The sequence below is a fragment of the Lepisosteus platostomus genome, chromosome 6 (genome assembly GCF_059453375.1).
Source record: "Lepisosteus platostomus isolate fLepPlt1 chromosome 6, fLepPlt1.hap1, whole genome shotgun sequence".
Taxonomy (NCBI): Eukaryota; Metazoa; Chordata; class Actinopteri; order Semionotiformes; family Lepisosteidae; genus Lepisosteus; species Lepisosteus platostomus.
In genome coordinates this window covers 10,392,004-10,411,464 of record NC_142616.1, presented here as the reverse complement: position 1 = coordinate 10,411,464, position 19,461 = coordinate 10,392,004, and the positions used below count along the sequence as shown (strand labels likewise).

The 19,461-nt window shown below is 45.5% G+C and overlaps 13 non-coding genes across 13 annotated transcripts; 3 read left to right on the top strand and 10 right to left on the bottom strand.

The window, feature by feature from the left end:
• Nucleotides 1-413: 413 nt before the first annotated feature.
• On the bottom strand, nt 414-496 carry trnal-cag (transfer RNA leucine (anticodon CAG)). Its single transcript has one exon. It is a non-coding gene; the product is annotated as a tRNA-Leu (tRNA).
• An 866-nt stretch (nt 497-1,362) lies between these two features.
• Nucleotides 1,363-1,435, bottom strand: trnam-cau (transfer RNA methionine (anticodon CAU)). Its single transcript has one exon. It is a non-coding gene; the product is annotated as a tRNA-Met (tRNA).
• Nucleotides 1,436-2,087: 652 nt separating this feature from the next.
• Nucleotides 2,088-2,169, bottom strand: trnas-aga (transfer RNA serine (anticodon AGA)). The gene has a single exon. It is a non-coding gene; the product is annotated as a tRNA-Ser (tRNA).
• Nucleotides 2,170-3,035: 866 nt separating this feature from the next.
• On the top strand, nt 3,036-3,107 carry trnad-guc (transfer RNA aspartic acid (anticodon GUC)). The gene has a single exon. It is a non-coding gene; the product is annotated as a tRNA-Asp (tRNA).
• A 993-nt stretch (nt 3,108-4,100) lies between these two features.
• On the bottom strand, nt 4,101-4,173 carry trnam-cau (transfer RNA methionine (anticodon CAU)). The gene has a single exon. It is a non-coding gene; the product is annotated as a tRNA-Met (tRNA).
• Nucleotides 4,174-5,401: 1,228 nt separating this feature from the next.
• trnas-aga (transfer RNA serine (anticodon AGA)) lies at nt 5,402-5,483 on the bottom strand. The gene has a single exon. It is a non-coding gene; the product is annotated as a tRNA-Ser (tRNA).
• A 1,186-nt stretch (nt 5,484-6,669) lies between these two features.
• On the top strand, nt 6,670-6,741 carry trnad-guc (transfer RNA aspartic acid (anticodon GUC)). Its single transcript has one exon. It is a non-coding gene; the product is annotated as a tRNA-Asp (tRNA).
• Nucleotides 6,742-7,824: 1,083 nt separating this feature from the next.
• On the bottom strand, nt 7,825-7,897 carry trnam-cau (transfer RNA methionine (anticodon CAU)). The gene has a single exon. It is a non-coding gene; the product is annotated as a tRNA-Met (tRNA).
• Nucleotides 7,898-10,138: 2,241 nt separating this feature from the next.
• trnaa-cgc (transfer RNA alanine (anticodon CGC)) lies at nt 10,139-10,211 on the bottom strand. Its single transcript has one exon. It is a non-coding gene; the product is annotated as a tRNA-Ala (tRNA).
• A 2,696-nt stretch (nt 10,212-12,907) lies between these two features.
• Nucleotides 12,908-12,980, bottom strand: trnam-cau (transfer RNA methionine (anticodon CAU)). Its single transcript has one exon. It is a non-coding gene; the product is annotated as a tRNA-Met (tRNA).
• Nucleotides 12,981-13,404: 424 nt separating this feature from the next.
• trnad-guc (transfer RNA aspartic acid (anticodon GUC)) lies at nt 13,405-13,476 on the top strand. Its single transcript has one exon. It is a non-coding gene; the product is annotated as a tRNA-Asp (tRNA).
• Nucleotides 13,477-13,646: 170 nt separating this feature from the next.
• On the bottom strand, nt 13,647-13,729 carry trnal-cag (transfer RNA leucine (anticodon CAG)). Its single transcript has one exon. It is a non-coding gene; the product is annotated as a tRNA-Leu (tRNA).
• Nucleotides 13,730-15,587: 1,858 nt separating this feature from the next.
• On the bottom strand, nt 15,588-15,660 carry trnam-cau (transfer RNA methionine (anticodon CAU)). The gene has a single exon. It is a non-coding gene; the product is annotated as a tRNA-Met (tRNA).
• Nucleotides 15,661-19,461: the final 3,801 nt, after the last annotated feature.

Sequence of the window (19,461 nt, the reverse complement as noted above, 5' to 3'; positions counted from 1 at the left end):
ATAGTGCCTTTAAAGGTGGCTACTCAAAGCGCTTTACAGAATGACCACAACAATAAATGTCTGCGTGGGTTCAATCCCCACTCCTGGTAGACTCTTGTTTTGAACTTGAGTTTTTAATCCACTTCATATGAGGTGCCAAGGCATGCATCCTTATAGGTGGATTGACCAAATTCCTCGTTAGTATAGTGGTGAGTATCCCCACCTATCACGTGGGAGACCGGGGTTCGATTCCCTGACGGGGTGGTGCATCACTTTCCTCAGAAAACCTACATGATTTTCCTTTTCCCTCTAATCTGTCTGCTCTTCCAAACGGGCCGCCCGTCACCTATCAAAATATTTTTTCTCGTAGAAACATATTACGTTATTGTGCTCTTTTCATCTGCACTCCTATCAAATTATCAGAAAAAACACACTGCCAGAAGTGGGATTCGAACCCACGCCCCCAGGGGAGACTGCAACCTGAATGCAGCGCCTTAGACCGCTCGGCCATCCTGACTGCTGACAGTGCTCCCAGCCAGTCGCATGAGGCACCACGACCCCACTACGGTCCTCGAGTGTCACACTGGTGTTAGAAGTACAGCGAGACTCCGGTATTCAGATTTGTTGCAAACGTGTTGGTTATTATGAGTCATCATATAGCTAAAGTCTTAAAAATTGAATTTATTTTTAATTTTTCGCAACCTGGAGATCTGCCCTTTGCTGAAGACCTTGGTACCTAAAAAAACTGCAACATTTCAACAATAATATAAAAACTGGAATAAAGGAGAAGAGAGGAAAAACCAGAGCCCAAACCACAAGCCCCTGTTTGAGAAGGCCAGTGCTTCTTGGAAGTCATAGAACTGAATCAGCAGGAAATTGTATAAAGTTTTTAATCAGCAGATAATTTTAACCAGTAGATCATCTGTGAGCCGAGATTCTCGGTGCGCTGAAACCCGCGGTAACCTGGACGATCACTGCTCCGGGGTAAAAACCTCTTAAACAAAGTGAAATAACTGACTCGTATAAAAACGTATCTGTGACAGATTTGGCAGGAGAGAGGGGAAGGGTGGGCTCGTTGGTCTAGTCTAAACGATCGGCACGAGTCTCACTGCACTGGTCTGTCATGGTCTGTGAACATGAGCCGTCTGTGCGCAAAGAAGACTGTGAAATTTGACACAAAGCTGTAGCTGACGGACTTAGTGCTGGTTTACAAGTTTCGGTGGTGGAGTTTATTTTAAAAATGTGTGAGCGGACACCAAGCATCTTAGCGAGGGATCATACTGTGTTTGTCTCCTATTCGGCGTGGAAGTGAGGAACACGCATGTGTGTGAGTGAACGTCTCACGCCCCACCTGTACCCTGTACCCAAAACAGCATTGATCCCTGCCCCGTGTGAGGATCGAACTCACGACCTTCAGATTATGAGACTGACGCGCTACCTACTGCGCTAACGAGGCTGGATGGCAAATGAGCTCAAGTATGAACTCACACGATGTGGTTTAACATTAAACTGTCAGAGCCACACCATCCGCTGTCTCAATAAATCCCAATCTGTCATTTCGGATCACAGCCATTCCTGAACAAACTGTTCTCCCCCCTGTGCTCCGGCAAGCGGTACCGCGCTGATAAAACAAGGTCCACTGGACTCTAGAACAGCTTCTATCCCACTGCAGTGCGCGTCCTCAACAGCTAACTGCAGGGCCTCAGACTCAATGCATGTCCACACTCTGCTCTTTCTCATGGTCTACTATTTGTTTTTCTCACTACTACATACTTATTGTCCCACAACATATTGATGGCTCCTGTTGTTATTTATTGTTTGTAATGTACTGTCTCCATTGTGTGGTTGTGTCTGTTGTTGTCCAGGGAGATCAGTGAGAATAAGAATTCCAATGTACATCTACATATGGCAATAAAGTTCCCTACTCTTCTAGTCTACTCGTTTCAGATACACAGAAGATAAGAAGTGAGTTTGATATATCTTCGTATTATCACATAATAAAGACTCCCTGTCAGATAAAATGAAACGACAGACGTGCAGCCCAGTCTGATAGAAATGCAAATGTTAATTGACATGTTATTTGGATTCACCAAAAGGAAAAACACACCCGTAGTCGGCAGGATTCGAACCTGCGCGGGGAGACCCCAATGGATTTCTAGTCCATCGCCTTAACCACTCGGCCACGACTACACGTCCATTCTCCCGTTCTCCCGAACTGACACCGGCTCGTTCCCGCATCATTTCCAACCCAAAGTCTCTCTGCGTGTTTAATTTGCTATTTCTATCCCTCGATATCGATAATCACCAGCGGTTTGGCTGCAGATGTTTGGATGTACAACTACTGCTCCTCCACAGACGCTACTAACACGTTCGGAGAGGATTATTTCAGCTTCTGTTTTGAGTTTTAAAACGCGTTAAGAAGTCCTTTCGACAGAGCACGGGCCAGGTGAGAGGAAATGGTGTTTTCACCGGCTCTCGGATGTGTAAAGACGCTCATAAACTGTTAGTGAGTAATATACACTAATTAATGGTGATGGAATTAATTTCAGTTTGTAGTCTATTTCTGTTGTTTCCGCTCTTGATGAAACCAGTCAGTTGAGCCACGTTTAAAGACACAACTACACTCACGAGGAGCGCGTATTTACCGCTGAGCGAGATCTGTTCACTGTGAGGAGACAATTCCTCTCAGGGCTGATCTTTTAGGTTTCAACGTTTAGTTCATCTTCATCATTTTTTTTTGCAGGAGATTGTTATAAGAATTAGGGATTTAAAAAAAAACATTCTAACTCAGATTTTCGAAAAACTTCTAAAAGACTGCCCCTTTGGAAAGGAGATGTATATAAGATCTCTCTCCCTGCTTCAGAAACTGTCATCACACTGGAGAGAAGTTACACGTGTCCATACGCGCTTCTGACAGGAATCGCAACAACAGCGCAGTGAAAACAAATGGCGTTTTCACCTGCTTAATTGCATGCTATTGTTGGAAAATGCAAATGAACGGAATTCGTTATTCTTCTGATATGAGTTTAAACAAACGTTTAATTATAGACATGCATTCCTCGTTAGTATAGTGGTGAGTATCCCCGCCTGTCACGCGGGAGACCGGGGTTCGATTCCCCAACGGGGAGACAGGTATCTTTTTAACTACCTCACTTAAAAAAAACAACGTGTGCTTAAAAGTTAATCCGAACTTTTTATTACTTTTTAATTCATCCGAATAATTTACCTGTAAATGCATTTTAAAGACCCCGCCGTCGCATCATCCAGGTGGATGCTGCACATTGGTGGTGGTGGAGGGGAGTCCCCATTACCTGTAAAGCGCTTTGAGTGGAGTGTCCAGAAAAAGCGCTATATAAGAGTAAGCAATTATTAATTATTATTATTACCGGCGCTGTGTGGTGAGAAATAACGCGCGTTCTGAGTGGCGCCTTGTTCCTCTCCAGGCCATTACTGAGGCGCCTCTCTGTCAGCCGACATTATCAGCAACCGGTCGAATTCACGCTGAGGATCACGAATGACGAGAACTGTGACACAGAGAGACTCCCTCTCAGATAAAATGATACGACAGACGTGAAGCCCAGTCTGACAGAAATTGAACTGGTAACAGAGATGTTATTTGAATCTGCCATAAGGAAAAACAAACAGACACCCGTAGTCGTATTCGGCGTGAAAGAGAAGAACACGTGTGTGTGAGAGTGAACGTCTCACGCCCCATCTGTGAAGAGCCCAAAACAGCATCGAGTGTAGTTTTTCTTCTGGTAAATCCAAATAATATATTTTTTTCTATTATTGTAGGAAGACATACCCAGCCCTCCTCGGTAGTACACCAGAGCGAGTGTCATGAGGTTATAGCCAGGTGCTGCAGCTGACGGGCTGATTGCTGGTTTACAAGATCTGGTGGTGGAGACACCTTCACCACTCGGAGTTTATCTGCTGCTCTCATGTATCATTATTTTAAAAACGTGTGAGTGGACACCGAGCATCATAGCGAGGGATACAACCGTGTTTATCGCGGACTAAACATCTCGTAATCGGCGTGGAAGTGAAGAACACGCATGTGTGTGAGTGAACGTCACACGCCCCATCCGTGAACGTCACACGCCTAAAACAGCATTGATCCCTGCCCCGTGTGAGGATCGAACTCACGACCTTCAGATTATGAGACTGACGCGCTACCTACTGCGCTAACGAGGCTGGACGAGTGCTGAGTTCCAGGTCGTGATAAAATGAACATTATATATATGAACATTATTTCCGTGTGACTGTCGTAACTCAGACCATATTCCCCCAAAAGATTAAAACGCCGGGCTGAAGAAAAGGGAAGATCTCATCTTCATAACTCACCGGTAAAGAGACCAGAACACCACGCCAAGTCATATAAAGCGCATTAAACTGATGACCACAAAACTTTGAAACGTATATCAGGCAAACAACGTTCAGAAATGGAGTAAAAAGAAAGCGTTGAGTTATAACTAAGCAGTCTAAGTGTGGATCGAGTCGTGGGTGACGGGGGAAAAGTCTCTCCTGCTTTCATCATTCCATCCCGGAGCGGATTAGAAAGGAGACAGAAATGAAACCGGTTTCCCTCTGAGCGTCTTCCAGGCTGTAACACGTGCGCTGCCTGTTCACGGGCGACGTGGCGGACTGACCGCTGTGGCCACCAGAGGTCGCCAAAGACAAGAGAGCACAGGAATGGACGAGCCAGAGCTCAGTATCTGGTGTTTCCTCTTCGTTTCTTAGTTTCTGTTCGTAACAATAGTGCGTGTAGGAGAAATTAAAGTAAGAAATTAGTTGTTAAATAAATAGTTGTTAAATACATTTAATGTTTCAAAATATCTTTATTTTAGTCACAATAAATCCCAATCCGTCACTTAGGATCCCAACCATTCCTGAACAAACTGTTCTCCCCCCTGTGCTCCGGCAAGCGGTACCGCGCTGATAAAACAAGGTCCACTGGACTCTAGAACAGCTTCTATCCCACTGCAGTGTGCGTCTTCAACAGCTAACTGCAGGGCCTCAGACTTAATGCATGTCCACACTCTGCTCTTTCTCATGGTCTACTATTTGTTTTTCTCACTACTACATACTTATTGTCCCACAACATATTGATGGCTCCTGTTGTTATTTATTGTTTGTAATGTACTGTCTCCATTGTGTGGTTGTGTCTGTTGTTGTCCAGGGAGATCAGTGAGAATAAGAATTCCAATGTACATGTACATATGGCAATAAAGTTCCCTACTCTTCTAGTCTACTCGTTTCAGATACACAGAAGATAAGAAGTGAGTTTGATATATCTTCGTATTATCACATAATAAAGACTCCCTGTCAGATAAAATGAAACGACAGACGTGCAGCCCAGTCTGATAGAAATGCAAATGTTAATTGACATGTTATTTGGATTCACCAAAAGGAAAAACGCACCCGTAGTCGGCAGGATTCGAACCTGCGCGGGGAGACCCCAATGGATTTCTAGTCCATCGCCTTAACCACTCGGCCACGACTACACGTCCGTTTGCCCCTTCTCCCGAACTGACACGGGCTCGTTCCCGCATCATTTCCAACCCAAAGTCTCTCTGCGTGTTTAATTTGCTATTTCTATCTCTCGATATCGATAATCACCAGCGGTTTGGCTGCAGATGTTTGGATGTACAACTACTGCTCCTCCACAGACGCTACTAACACGTTCGGAGAGGATTATTTCAGCTTCCGTTTTGAGTTTTAAAACGCGTTAAGAAGTCCTTTCGACAGAGCACGGGCCAAGTGAGAGGAAATGGTGTTTTCACCGGCTCTCGGATGTGTAAAGACGCTCATAAACTGTTAGTGAGTAATATACACTAATTAATGGTGATGGAATTAATTTCATTTTGTAGTCTATTTCTACAGAAGTGACACGTGTCCATACGCGCTTCTGACAGGAATCGCAACAACAGCGCAGTGAAAACAAATGGCGTTTTCACCTGCTTAATTGCATGTTATTGTTGGAAAATGCAAATGAACGGAATTCGTTAATCTTCTGATATGAGTTTAAACAAACGTTTAATTGTAAGTAAAGTCAGGTCAGTAGAACCCCACACTCACCTGGATGAGCGGGTCCGATGAGTCACCGCGTCGTCGTGAGGAATTTATCTTCCCGAGGGGCTAAGTGCAGGTCGGGTCATTTAAAAAAAAACATTTTTCACTCTCCGCTTCATTCCCCGTTTGATGAAATTGAGTGTTTCTGTTTACTGTGCTACTGAATACATTTCATGAAGAAAAATGACGGTACGAGGAAAACAGCGCATTCATTCACGTTCATTCCAGGTGAACTAAATTAGGAAACTTCAGAATATCAGAAAACTTGGTACTGCTAAATAACTACCAGTTGTTTATTGACGCTCATGAACACTCAGTAAGTAACTAAGAGCGCTTGGTCTCATCCTTTAAGCTTCATTGTTTTAAGGAGTTCATCTTCATTTTTTGGCTGGAGATTGTTATAATAAATACAGAATGATTTTTAAACAAAATCACATTCAGGCAGATTTTCAAAACCTTTTAAGAGTTGGCGGGTTTCACCTTTGGAGTAGCAGTTAGATTAGTCGAAAAAAGGAAATTCGTATAACATCTCCCCACATTTTCAGTCTCATTTCTGAGAAGAATCATATTAACAGGCTTAATTGTAAATGAGCTCATGACGCAGGTGTAGATACGCATTCCTCGTTAGTATAGTGGTGAGTATCCCCGCCTGTCACGCGGGAGACCGGGGTTCGATTCCCCGACGGGGAGATGAGCACTTTTTAACTACCTCACTTAAAAAAACAACGTGTGTTTAAAAGTTAATCCGAACTTTTTATTCCTTTTTTATTCATCCGAATAATTTACCTGTAAATGCATTTTAAAGACCCAGACTTGTGAAATGTTTCACAACCTCTACATAAACGTATCAGTGAGCACATAGTTTTTTCTGACGCTCTGGGTTTGATTGATGCGCAATTACGCACCATCTTGAACACTCACTGAAGTTTACTGCGAAAAACCCGTATCTGACCATAGGAAGCAGAACAGCACACTCTCCAGTTACCCAGACTGTAAGCACAGGAAAAAAAAAGCTTTGTCTTCGGTCAGTGAATCAGCGCTGCGCTACCGGCGCTGTGTGGTGAGAAATAACGCGCGTTCTGAGTGGCGCCTTGTTCCTCTCCAGGCCGTTACTGAGGCGCCTCTCTGTCAGCCGACATTATTCAGCAACCGGTCGAATTCAAGTGGAGGATCACGAATGACGAGAACTGTGACACAGAGAGACTCCCTCTCAGATAAAATGATACGACAGACGTGAAGCCCAGTCTGACAGAAATTGAACTGGTAACAGAGCTGGTATTTGAATCTACCATAAGGAAAAACAAACAGACACCCGTAGTCGTATTCGGCGTGAAAGAGAAGAACACGTGTGTGTGTGAGAGTGAACGTCTCACGCCCCAAGAGCCCAAAACAGCATCGAGTGTAGTTTTTCTTCTGGTAAATCCAAATAATATATTTCTTTCTATTATTGTAGGAAGACATACCCAGCCCTCCTCGGTAGTACACCAGAGCCAGTGTCATGAGGTTATAGCCAGGTGCTGCAGCTGACAGGCTGATTGCTGGTTTACAAGATCTAGTGGTGGAGACACCTTCACCACTCGGAGTTTATCTGCTGCTCTCATGTATCATTATTTTAAAAACGTGTGAGTGGACACCGAGCATCATAGCGAGGGATACAACCGTGTTTATCGCGGACTAAACATCTCGTATTCGGCGTGGAAGTGAAGAACACGCATGTGTGTGAGTGAACGTCACACGCCCCATCCGTGAAGAGCCCAAAACAGCATCGATCCCTGCCCCGTGTGAGGATCGAACTCACGACCTTCAGATCATGAGACTGACGCGCTACCTACTGCGCTAACGAGGCTGGACGAGTGCTGAGTTCCAGGTCGTAATAAAAATAACATTATATATATGAACATTATTCCGTGTGACTGTCTTAACTCAGACCATATTCCCTCTCGCATGCTAAGCGAGCACTCTACCATTTGAGCTAATCCCCCGCGCTCTCTAAAAGATCAGCTCCCTACCGTCCACACTAAATCCCTCACGAGTCTTCTCGCACACTCGTGAAAAACACACTTGAACTCAGCGCCCTCGCGACCTCTGGCTCGTTGGCTTGGGTTTGCTATTCGGTTGCGAGAGGTCCCGGCCTCAAATCTTGTCTTATTCCATGATTACAAGAACATAAGTCCAGCTCTCCTCGTATTTTCTGCTTTTACGAAACGACTCCTGACACACTGCCTCACCGGGAAAGAGACCAGAACACCACGCGACGTCATATAAAGCGCATTAAATTGATAACCACAAAACTTTGTAACGTATATCAGGCAAACAACGTTCAGAAATGGAGTAAAAAGAAAGCGTTGAGTTATAACTAAGCAGTCTAAGTGTGGATCGAGTCGTGGGTGACGGGGGAAAAGTCTCTCCCACTTTCATCATTCCATCCCGGAGCGGATTAGAAAGGAGACAGAAATGAAACTGGTTTCCCTCTGAGCGTCTTCCGGGCTGTAACACGTGCGCTGCCTGTTCACGGGCGACGTGGCGGACTGACCGCTGTGGCCACCAGGTGTCGCCAAAGACAAGAGAGCACAGGAATGGACGAGCCAGAGCTCAGTATCTGGTGTTTCCTCTTCGTTTCTTAGTTTCTGTTCGTAACAATAGTGCGTGTAGGAGAAATGAAAGTAAGAAATTAGTTGTTAAATACATTTAATGTTTCAAAATATCTCATGGTATTAATGAACAATTTCAGTTTATTTAAGTGATTCTACCTTGTGATAATCATGATAATACAGTTACACAGTGTATCAAATACTGTGTTGATATTTGTGTTCCAAATAAAATAATTAAGTCAAAAACCATGGTTCAAGAATATAATCAAAGCCAAGCTGAAGGAGCGGTCTGTGGCCTTCAACTCTGGAGACCCTGGGCTGTACAGGAAAGCCAGGTGTGACCTGGAGAGGGCCGTCAGACATGCGATTAGGGAGTACAGAGACAGGATTGAATCACAATGTGGGGGCATTAACACAACGCACCTCTGGAATGGCTTGAGGGCTATCACTTATTATAAACACCAGCTGATGATTCACTGCCTGACCAACTAAACAACTTGTATGCCAGGTTTGATGCTCACAACACAGACCCTTCACCCAGAACGCCCAGTGAGCCTGGGGAGTTTGTGCTGCAGCTGTCTGAACAGGAGGTACGGAGAGCTTTCGGAAAGGTGGAGCCACGCAAGGTTGTCGGCCTGATGGCCTCCGCCCCGTGTTTAAAAGGCAGGCGGAGCACAGCTGGCCCCTGTGTTCACTGTAATATCTAACACGTCACTATCCCTGTCTACTGTCCCACTGTGCTTCAAGAGAACTACTATCGTGCCCCTGCCTGAGGCAACCAAGGTGTCATGTCAGAATGCCTACCGCCCGGTGGCACTCACCTCAGTAGTCATGAAGTGCATGGAGAAACTGGTGAGGGGACACATCAACAGTATTGTCCCAGACTCCCTGGACCCCCTGCTTATAGGAATAATAGGTCAGTGGATGATGCTGTCTCTCTGGCCCTTCACACCACCTGGACAAGAGGAGCACCTGTGCCAGGATGTTATTTATTGACTGCAGCTCAGCCTTCAACACAACTGTGCCAGGCAGGCTGGTGGTCAAGCTCAGGGGTCTGGACCTCAACAACTCCATCTGCAACTGGGTCCAGAGAGCACTGCTGCCATCCTCACTAAAGCCCACCAGCGCCTTCACTTCCTGAGACAGTTAAGGAAGTGGGGTATGAGCAAGACAACACTCACCAATCTTTACCGTAATCCGATTGAGAGTGTCCTGCCTGGTGGTGTTGCGGTGTGGTATGGTGGACCCACAGGACAGAACAGCCATACAGAGGGTTGTGAGGTCTGACCAGAAAATCACTGGGACCAAGCTACCCTCCATCGACCAGATATATCTTGACGTTCTCCTGTTTTAACAGCTTTCCCATGGAATGGTTAAGTTACAGTTCTATAAATTGAAGATGTGGCAGTGAGATGTCACAGCGGTCAACGCAAAGATCGCACAACATTTTCATTGAGACAGAAGTCTGTCCTCTTTAGTACGTAGAGCGCAGAAGCTGGAGGATGCGGGCATCGATCCCGCTACCTCTCGCATGCGAAGCGAGTGCTCTACCATTTGAGCTAATCCCCCTCGCTGTGCTGGGGATTAGCTCCCTCCCGTGCACACTAAATTCCTCTCGAGTCTTCTGTGCGATCGCACACACGTGAAAAACACTTGAAATCACAACACTCACGATCTCTCTGGCTCGTTGGTCTAGGTTTGCTTTTTAGTTGCGAGATGCCCCGGCCTCTAATCGTGGACAAGCCCTGTCTTATTCCATGATTACAAGAACATACGACCAGCTCTCCTCGTATTTTCTGCTTTTATGAAACGACTATAGTAGCACAGCAGAGCGCGTATCGTCATCACGCCTCGCTCAATGTGAGGTTATAGCGAGGTGTTTTAGCTGGCGGGCTGTCTGCTGGTTTACAAGAACCGGTCGTGAAAAGATCTTCACCGCTCAGACTTCATTCTGCTCTCATGACAGTGGAGGTGACTTTCAGTGCGCTTCACTGCTTTCTGAATCTGGCACACTGATGGAACTGAAAATCTCCATGAAATAAGTCCTGGATTTTCTACCGTTCCAACAAGTTTCGCGTAACTTATCCCCGTGGAATTGTTTGGTTACAATTCTCTAAGTTGAAAATGTGGCAGTGAGAGGACATCGCGTTTTGAAACTTTAATTTGTTCGACACAGAGCCTTCAGGACTTTGCGCGTGAGATCGGAGTCTCTCCTATCTAGTACAGGGAGAGCAAAATCTGGAGGATGCGGGTAAAAGCGTTGGATTTAAAATCCAATAGAAATAAAAACCACGTGGGTTTCATCCCCAGTCCTGGTAAACTCTCGTTAATTAAGGAAGAAGTAAAGGTTTATTCTCTGCTGAGAAAAAAAGAAACACAATGTTTCGGCCATGGAGCCTTCGAGTGTCTAGAATTACACGTCATTAAGACAAGACTGTCTTAGAAGTGCTCTGAGCTCTGTTTACAACAAAAACCACAGGTTGCTTGAGTCTAGGTCTTACTGAATGAGAAATGTACTTTTCTCTGTATTTTTGGAAATTCTTTGGACAAACTTTTAAAGAAATGTTGATTTGTAATTTGTCCATTTTTAACTCGGCTAAAAACACCTTTCTAGAAATCTTTTTCCGTCTGTCTGTGCTACCGCTCCTCCTCACACACTAACATGTGTAGAATCAGCTGTTATTAATGAGGTTTCTAATGCAGGAAAGTTATTTGAATTGAGCCTGGGACAGGTGAAAGCACACGGTAATTTCACCTGCTTTCAGTTGTTTATTGACACTCATGAACACTCAGTAAGTAACTTGATTTCATCCTTTTAGTTTCATTGTTTTCAGAGGTTCGTCTTCATTTTTTTGTTGGAGATTGTTATAATAAATATATTTTTTTTAAAACAAAAAACCTTTTAAGAGTTGACGGGTTTCACCTTTGGAATATCAGTTAGATTAGTCGGAAAAAGGAAATTCGTATAACATCTCTCCACATTTTCATTCTCATTTCTGTGAAGAATCATATTAACAGGCTGAACTTGAAACACCAGCCCTGAGAGGAAGTAAACAGGAAACAGAGCTCACGACCACTGACAGACATGCGCTCCTCGTTAATCTAGTGGTGAGTATCCCCACCTGTCACGCGGGGGATTGGGGTTTGATTCCCCGACGGGGAGACGGGTAACTTTTTAACCACCTCACTACAGTTTAAAAAAAAAAACACAGTTTGTTTAAAAGTTCATCAGAAGAATAAACAACTCCGTTAATTGTTATTTTATTGGATTTCTAATCCATCCCCTTAACCACTAGGCCACGACTACACGCAAAACCCCTAATCGGCCTCCTACGACATGTTTCCAGCCCTGACTCTGAGCAAGTCCGACTGTGGAGATTTCCCACAGACCTGAGACGGGCCAGTGTCTGATTCAGGGCGGAGGAGGGACACACTCTGTCCCACGAATCGCACTCGAGCTCACTGGCAGGAGAGAGGGGAGAAAGATGGGCTCGTTCGTCTAGGGGTGTGATTCTCGCTTCGGGTGCGAGAGGTCTCGGTTCAAAATCCCGGATGAGCCCCTATGTGCGCTCTTCCTCCACTTCCACCGTCCTGCGCCCTGACATCCCCGTCTCCTCCCGGTGTCTCCCGTGAACACGACTGCAGGAGCCTCGTGAGCACAGCGAGAGCTCGAGTCCCTGTCTGAGCCGGGATCCTTCATCTTCCTCACCGTGTGCCTCTTCCCCCCCCTCCTGCCGGGCACCGTCACTGCCCTCACGAACTCCAATAATCAAAACATAATTTCTAGCTATTATTTATAAAGACACATAAGGGAAACTATTCCAGACGAAATTTTATATTCATTTTCTCGATTGATTTTTCAGAACAAACGGAGTATCACATGGCACCATGAGCAACACGGAAAAAATGTGAATGATCATCACGTCACGTCAAATCATGTGCTCGTTTATTATAGTCCGAGATCTTGACTATTTTGACTTTATACCGATAATTAGCAGCAAATTGACGAAGAACACACAAAACGCGACAATAAACTGCTGCACATACTGCACACATGTGGCCAGTCTTAATGAGCTGTGTGATCTGTTGCTGTCAGACGTGCTTCTGTGTTAAACGCAGAAGGAGAAAAAAGCCCGGAGACTCCAATCGAGCGATGCGGCTGTGCTTTTCTCCCTTGGAAAGATCACGCATTCCACGAGGTAGGCAAGACCAAGCGTGCATGAGCGACCAGGAACCGCCTGTGTCGGATGAGCAAAAAAAAGCACTGCCCCGTGTGAGGATCGAACTCACGACCTTCAGATTATGAGACTGACACGCTACCTACTGCGCTAACGAGGCTGGATGACACCGGCGCTCAAGTATGAACTCACACGATGTGGTTTAACATTAAACTGTCAGAGCCACACCATCCGCTGTAACAATAAATCCCAATCCGTCACTTAGGATCACAGCCATTCCGGAACAAACTGTTACTGGGAACAGCTGAACGAGTAAGCATTCCACTACACTTGTTGTATACGGCAAAGAAAAAATCTTGAACTTGGACTTTTGCTCTTTTGTGTTCTGCGGGGGGACTGGAGAGGCAGATACTGTCCCGGCTGTTAAAGACCGCAATCACTGTCAGTTGCACTAGAGGGCAGCAGAGCACTGTTCCTACATTATTCTCCATAAGAGAAGCGAGCCGTCTTTGGGGAGAAAGCTTTAGCCGTAAGAGGAAACGTCTCCTGACAGGAAAGACGGCTCCCGCTAACCATACGCGAGCTCCTCGTTAGTATAGTGGTGAGTATCCCTGCCTGTCACGCGGGAGACCGGGGTTCGATTCCCCGACGGGGAGATACATCATTTTCCTCAGAAAACCTACATGATGTTCCTTTTCCCTCTAATCTGTCTGCTCTTCCAAACGGGCCGCCCGTCACCTATCAAAAAATTTTTTCTCGTAGAAACATATTACGTTGTTGTGCTCTTTTCATCTCCACTCTTAGCAAATCATCAGAGAAAACATACTGTCAGAAGTGGGATTCGAACCCACGCCTCCAGGGGAGACTGCGACCTGAACGCAGCGCCTTAGACCGCTCGGCCATCCTGACTGATGACATCACCCCCAGCCAGTCACATGAGCCACCACGACCCCACTACTTTCCTCAAGTGTCACATTGGTGTTAGAAATACAGCGAGACTCCGGCATTCACATCTGTCGCAGATGCGCTGGGTTTTATAAGCAAAAAAATGTTTATGAAGAAGGTGGAATACTGCTGTGTATTTTCCTCATTTTTAGCTGCCACAGCCAGTTATACACAATATGATAATATTGCAAATATCATATTATTTTCAGCTGCAAACAATTCCTTATAGTTACCACATTTCATCTTAATAATCCATATTAAGTGGATTTAAAGATGATAAACAGTAGGAAAACTGATTAAATGAAAACAATAATTTCAACAACAGCTAACGCTCCACGAGCGCCACCTAGCGATGGTCTTTGCTCAGTGAATCAGCGCTGCGGTACCGGCGCTGTGTGATGAGAAATGATGCGCGTTCTGAGTGGCGCTTTGTTCCTCTGCAGGCCGTTACTGAGGCGCCTCTCTGTTTTGGAGACCCAAAAGGCTTTTTTGTCCATCGTCTTAACCACTCGGCCACGACTACACGCACAACCCCTCCTTCTCCTGAACTGACAAGGGCTCGTTCCCGCATCATTTCAACTCCAACCCGCTCTCTTCGTGCTCAGTTTTGGGATTTCTATCTCTCTATACCGATAATCACCAGCGGATTCACTAAGAAAGCACAAAACGTATCGAAATAGCCTCATGTGGGTCCTAATGCCCCAGTGTAGTGACGGGGACACTATACTGTAAACAGGCGCCGTCCTTCGGATGAGACGTAAAACCGAGGTCCTGACTCTCTGTGGTCATTAAAAATCCCAGGGTGTTTCTCGAAAAGAGTAGGGGTGTAACCCCAGCATCCTGGCCAAATTTCCCCATCTGTTATCAATCATGGCCTCCTAACAATCCCCCTCTGTGAATTGGCTTCATTACTCTGCTCTCCTCCCCACTGATAGCTGATGTGTGGTGAGCGTTCTGGTGCACTATGGCTGCCGTCGCATCATCCAGGTGCACATTGGTGGTGGTGGAGGGGAGTCCCCATTACCTGTAAAGCGCTTTGAGTGGAGTGTCCAGAAAAAGCGCTATATAAGAGTAAGCAATTATTAATTATTACCGGCGCTGTGTGGTGAGAAATAACGTGCGTTCTGAGTGGCGCCTTGTTCCTCTCCAGGCCGTTACTGAGGCGCCTCTCTGTCAGCCGACATTATCAGCAACCAGTCGAATTCACGCTGAGGATCACGAATGACGAGAACTGTGACACAGAGAGACTCCCTCTCAGATAAAATGATACGACAGACGTGAAGCCCAGTCTGACAGAAATTGAACTGGTAACAGAGATGTTATTTGAATCTGCCATAAGGAAAAACAAACAGACACCCGTAGTCGTATTCGGCGTGAAAGAGAAGAACACGTGTGTGTGAGAGTGAACGTCTCACGCCCCATCTGTGAAGAGCCCAAAACAGCATCGGGTGTAGTTTTTCTTCTGGTAAATCCAAATAATATATTTTTTTCTATTATTGTAGGAAGACATACCCAGCCCTCCTCGGTAGTACACCAGAGCGAGTGTCATGAGGTTATAGCCAGGTGCTGCAGCTGATGGGCTGATTGCTGGTTTACAAGATCTGGTGGTGGAGACCCCTTCACCACTCGGAGTTTATCTGCTGCTCTCATGTATCATTATTTTAAAAACGTGTGAGTGGACACCGAGCATCATAGCGAGGGATACAACCGTGTTTATCGCGGACTAAACATCTCGTATTCGGCGTGGAAGTGAAGAACACGCATGTGTGTGAGTGAACGTCACACGCCCCATCCGTGAAGAGCCCAAAACAACATTGATCCCTGCCCCGTGTGAGGATCGAACTCACGACCTTCAGATTATGAGACTGACGCGCTACCTACTGCGCTAACGAGGCTGGACGAATGCCGAGTTCCAGGTCGTGATAAAATGAACATTATATATATGAACATTATTTCCGTGTGACTGTCGTAACTCAGACCATATTCCCCCAAAAGATTAAAACGCCGGGCTGAAGAAAAGGGAAGATCTCATCTTCATAACTCACCGGTAAAGAGACCAGAACACCACGCGAAGTCATATAAAGCGCATTAAACTGATGACCACAAAACTTTGAAACGTATATCAGGCAAACAACGTTCAGAAATGGAGTAAAAAGAAAGCGTTGAGTTATAACTAAGCAGTCTAAGTGTGGATCGAGTCGTGGGTGACGGGGGAAAAGTCTCTCCTGCTTTCATCATTCCATCCCGGAGCGGATTAGAAAGGAGACAGAAATGAAACCGGTTTCCCTCTGAGCGTCTTCCAGGCTGTAACACGTGCGCTGCCTGTTTACGGGCGACGTGGCGGACTGACCGCTGTGGCCACCAGGTGTCGCCAAAGACAAGAGAGCACAGGAATGGACGAGCCAGAGCTCAGTATCTGGTGTTTCCTCTTCGTTTCTTAGTTTCTGTTCGTAACAATAGTGCGTGTAGGAAAAATGAAAGTAAGAAATTATTTGTTAAATACATTTAATGTTTCAAAATATCTCATGGTATTAATGAACAATTTCAGTTCATTTAAGTGATTCTACCTTGTGATAATCATGATAATACAGTTACACAGTGTATCAAATACTGTGTTGATATTTGTGTTCCAAATAAAAGAATTAAGTCAAAAACCATGGTTCAAGAATATAATCAAAGCCAAGCTGAAGGAGCGGTCTGTGGCCTTCAACTCTGGAGACCCTGGGCTGTACAGGAAAGCCAGGTGTGACCTGGAGAGGGCCGTCAGACATGCGATTAGGGAGTACAGAGACAGGCTTGAATCACAATGTGGGGGCATTAACACAACGCACCTCTGGAATGGCCTGAGGGCTATCACTTATTATAAAGGACTAATGGGTGTTAAAACACCAGCTGATGATTCACTGCCAGACCAACTAAACAACTTGTATGCCAGGTCTGATGCTCACAACACGGACCCTTCACCCAGAACGCCCAGTGAGCCTGGGGAGTTTGTGCTGCAGCTGTCTGAACAGGAGGTACGGAGAGCTTTCGGAAAGGTAGAGCCACGCAAGGTTGTCGGCCTGATGGCCTCCCCTCCTGTGTTTAAAAGGCAGGCGGAGCACAGCCGGCCCCTGTCTTCACTGTAATATCTAACATGTCACTATCCCTGTCTACTGTCCCACTGTGCTTCAAGAGAACTACTATCGTGCCCCTGCCTGAGGCAACCAAGGTGTCATGTCAGAATGCCTACCGCCACTCACCTCAGTAGTCATGAAGTGCATGGAGAAACTGGTGAGGGGACACATCAACAGTATTGTCCCAGACTCCCTGGACCCCCTGCAGTTTGCTTATAGGAATAATAGGTCAGTGGATGATGCTGTCTCTCTGGCCCTTCACACCACCTGGACAAGAGGAGCACCTGTGCCAGGATGTTATTTATTGACTTCAGCTCAGCCTTCAACACAACTGTGCCAGGCAGGCTGGTGGTCAAGCTCAGGGGTCTGGACCTCAACAACTCCATCTGCAACTGGGTCCAGAGAACACTGCTGCCATCCTCACTAAAGCCCACCAGCGCCTTCACTTCCTGAGACAGTTAAGGAAGTGGGGGATGAGCAAGACAACACTCACCAATCTTTACCGTAATCCGATTGAGAGTGTCCTGCCCGGTGGTGTTTCGGTGTGGTATGGTGGAGCCACAGGACAGGACAGAACAGCCATACAGAGGGTTGTGAGGTCTGACTAGAAAATCACTGGGACCAAGCTACCCTCCATCGACCAGATATATCTTGACCGCTGCCACATCCGGGCTCGAACTATGCTTTGGGACCCATTTCACCTGGGCCATGATCTGTTTTCACCCCTTGGTTCTGGTAGATGGATTTTGAATAGATTCAAAAACAGTTTCTTCCCCCAAGCAGCCCGCATCTTAAACAGCTCATATTCGCACCTGCACTGTAAGGTACTGCGCTGTCTGCACTGTGTGCTGTCTTGGCTGTATCAAAACGTCTATTGTCTTATTTATTGTCCATGTCTGTTTGTCTTTTGTGCCTATTTTTTTTCTCTACTGTTACTGGCTACAGCTGAACGAGTAAGCATTCCAATACACTTGTTGTATATGGCAAATAAAAAATCTTGAATCAAAAATTCATAAACGATTTCAGCAGCTTGCTCTTTATTACGTGGCACCCACGTTTTATATTGCTCGCAGTCATGTACAGTATATACATATTCGTATGATGTATACTGTGTATATATAGTATATGTATGCCTATGTATATGATGTATACTGTGTATATGTATAGTATATGTATGTATATGTATATGATATTTTCTCATATACGAGTGTGATTTGGGCTTGAAACATGTCATCTGGTAATGTAGCGAACAGCCGGCGATACCGGACAGCCCTTCCCTCCTGTGAGTCCTGTTGAAGCTCTGCTGTGCTGTTCTGTACCCTCACCCGCTGTGTGCTCGGCACTAACTGGATTATATAATAATGGGTTGAAAGGGACACATTCTGACGTGGATTTTATTAAGATTGACACCTGTGTGTTAGAAAATAAATAATCTATGAAATACATCGCAGACGTTCTCCTGTTTTAACAGCTTTCCCGTGGAATGGTTAAGTTACAGTTCTATAAATTCAAAATGTGGCGGTGAGATGTCACAGCGGTCAACGCAAAGTCCACATAACATTTTCAGTGAGACATTTTCAGTGACGTTTCTTCTTACGGGTGAGTAATTACAAGAGTTTGAGCCCCGTTCATGGTGAAATGTTAAACAATCGGCAATCTGTGCAGGAAGAAGCCCCTCTAAAAAGAGCACCGGGGCACAAGCTTGTCTTTAATCCCAGTGAAGGTTTAGGGGTTCAGAGAATAAGTTGTGTTGGCGCTTGTAAAGGTGCGCTAAAGAAAAAAATCTGAGATGAAGCGCTACAGATGCACTTACATTTAGTGCACTGCTGACACAACTGTAGCCTCTCCGCGAGACCGAAATAGCGACGTGTTCGCCTGATCGACTGAAGGATCTCCCCACGAAGCTCTATCATTTATAAGTGTTAATTAATTTACTGATCAGATGAACTGAAATGTTCTGAATCACAGCTCCTGCAGTTCGTGCTCAGGGCTGAGCTCGCGAGATGCGCTCTCTTCGTGATTAAGTTGGTGTATTTCTATATATTTATAAAGATTAAGAAAAGCTGTGCTTGTCAGGAGTGGGATTCGAACCCACGCTTCCAGGGGAGACTGCGACCTAAACGCAGCGCCTTAGACCGCTCGGCCATCCTGTGTCAGTTGGTAGAAGATCAGAGAGGTGTAGTTGTAAGCGGGGTTCCGAGCCGGAATCGGACTTGAAAGAGCTCTTCTTTTCTTTCACAGCAGTGATCAAAACTCTCCGGGGGAACTTTCACAGTTAATGATGTTTTCAGGAACAATAATCACGCATCACGGGAACAAGTAAACATTTATTCCTGCTGAAAAGAGAAGAAAATACACAATGTTTCGGTTGTGGAGCCTTCTTCGGGTGTCGGGAACGGATCATCAATCACTGTCGATAGTTAATTGCGTTTCAGAAATCACTGAATACATTTCATGAAGAAAAATGACGGTACGAGGAAAACAGCGCCTTCATTCACCTTCATTCCAGGTGAACTAAAATAGGAAACTGAGAATATCTGAGTGCTTGGTACTGTTAAATAAGTGTACTATTAAATATTC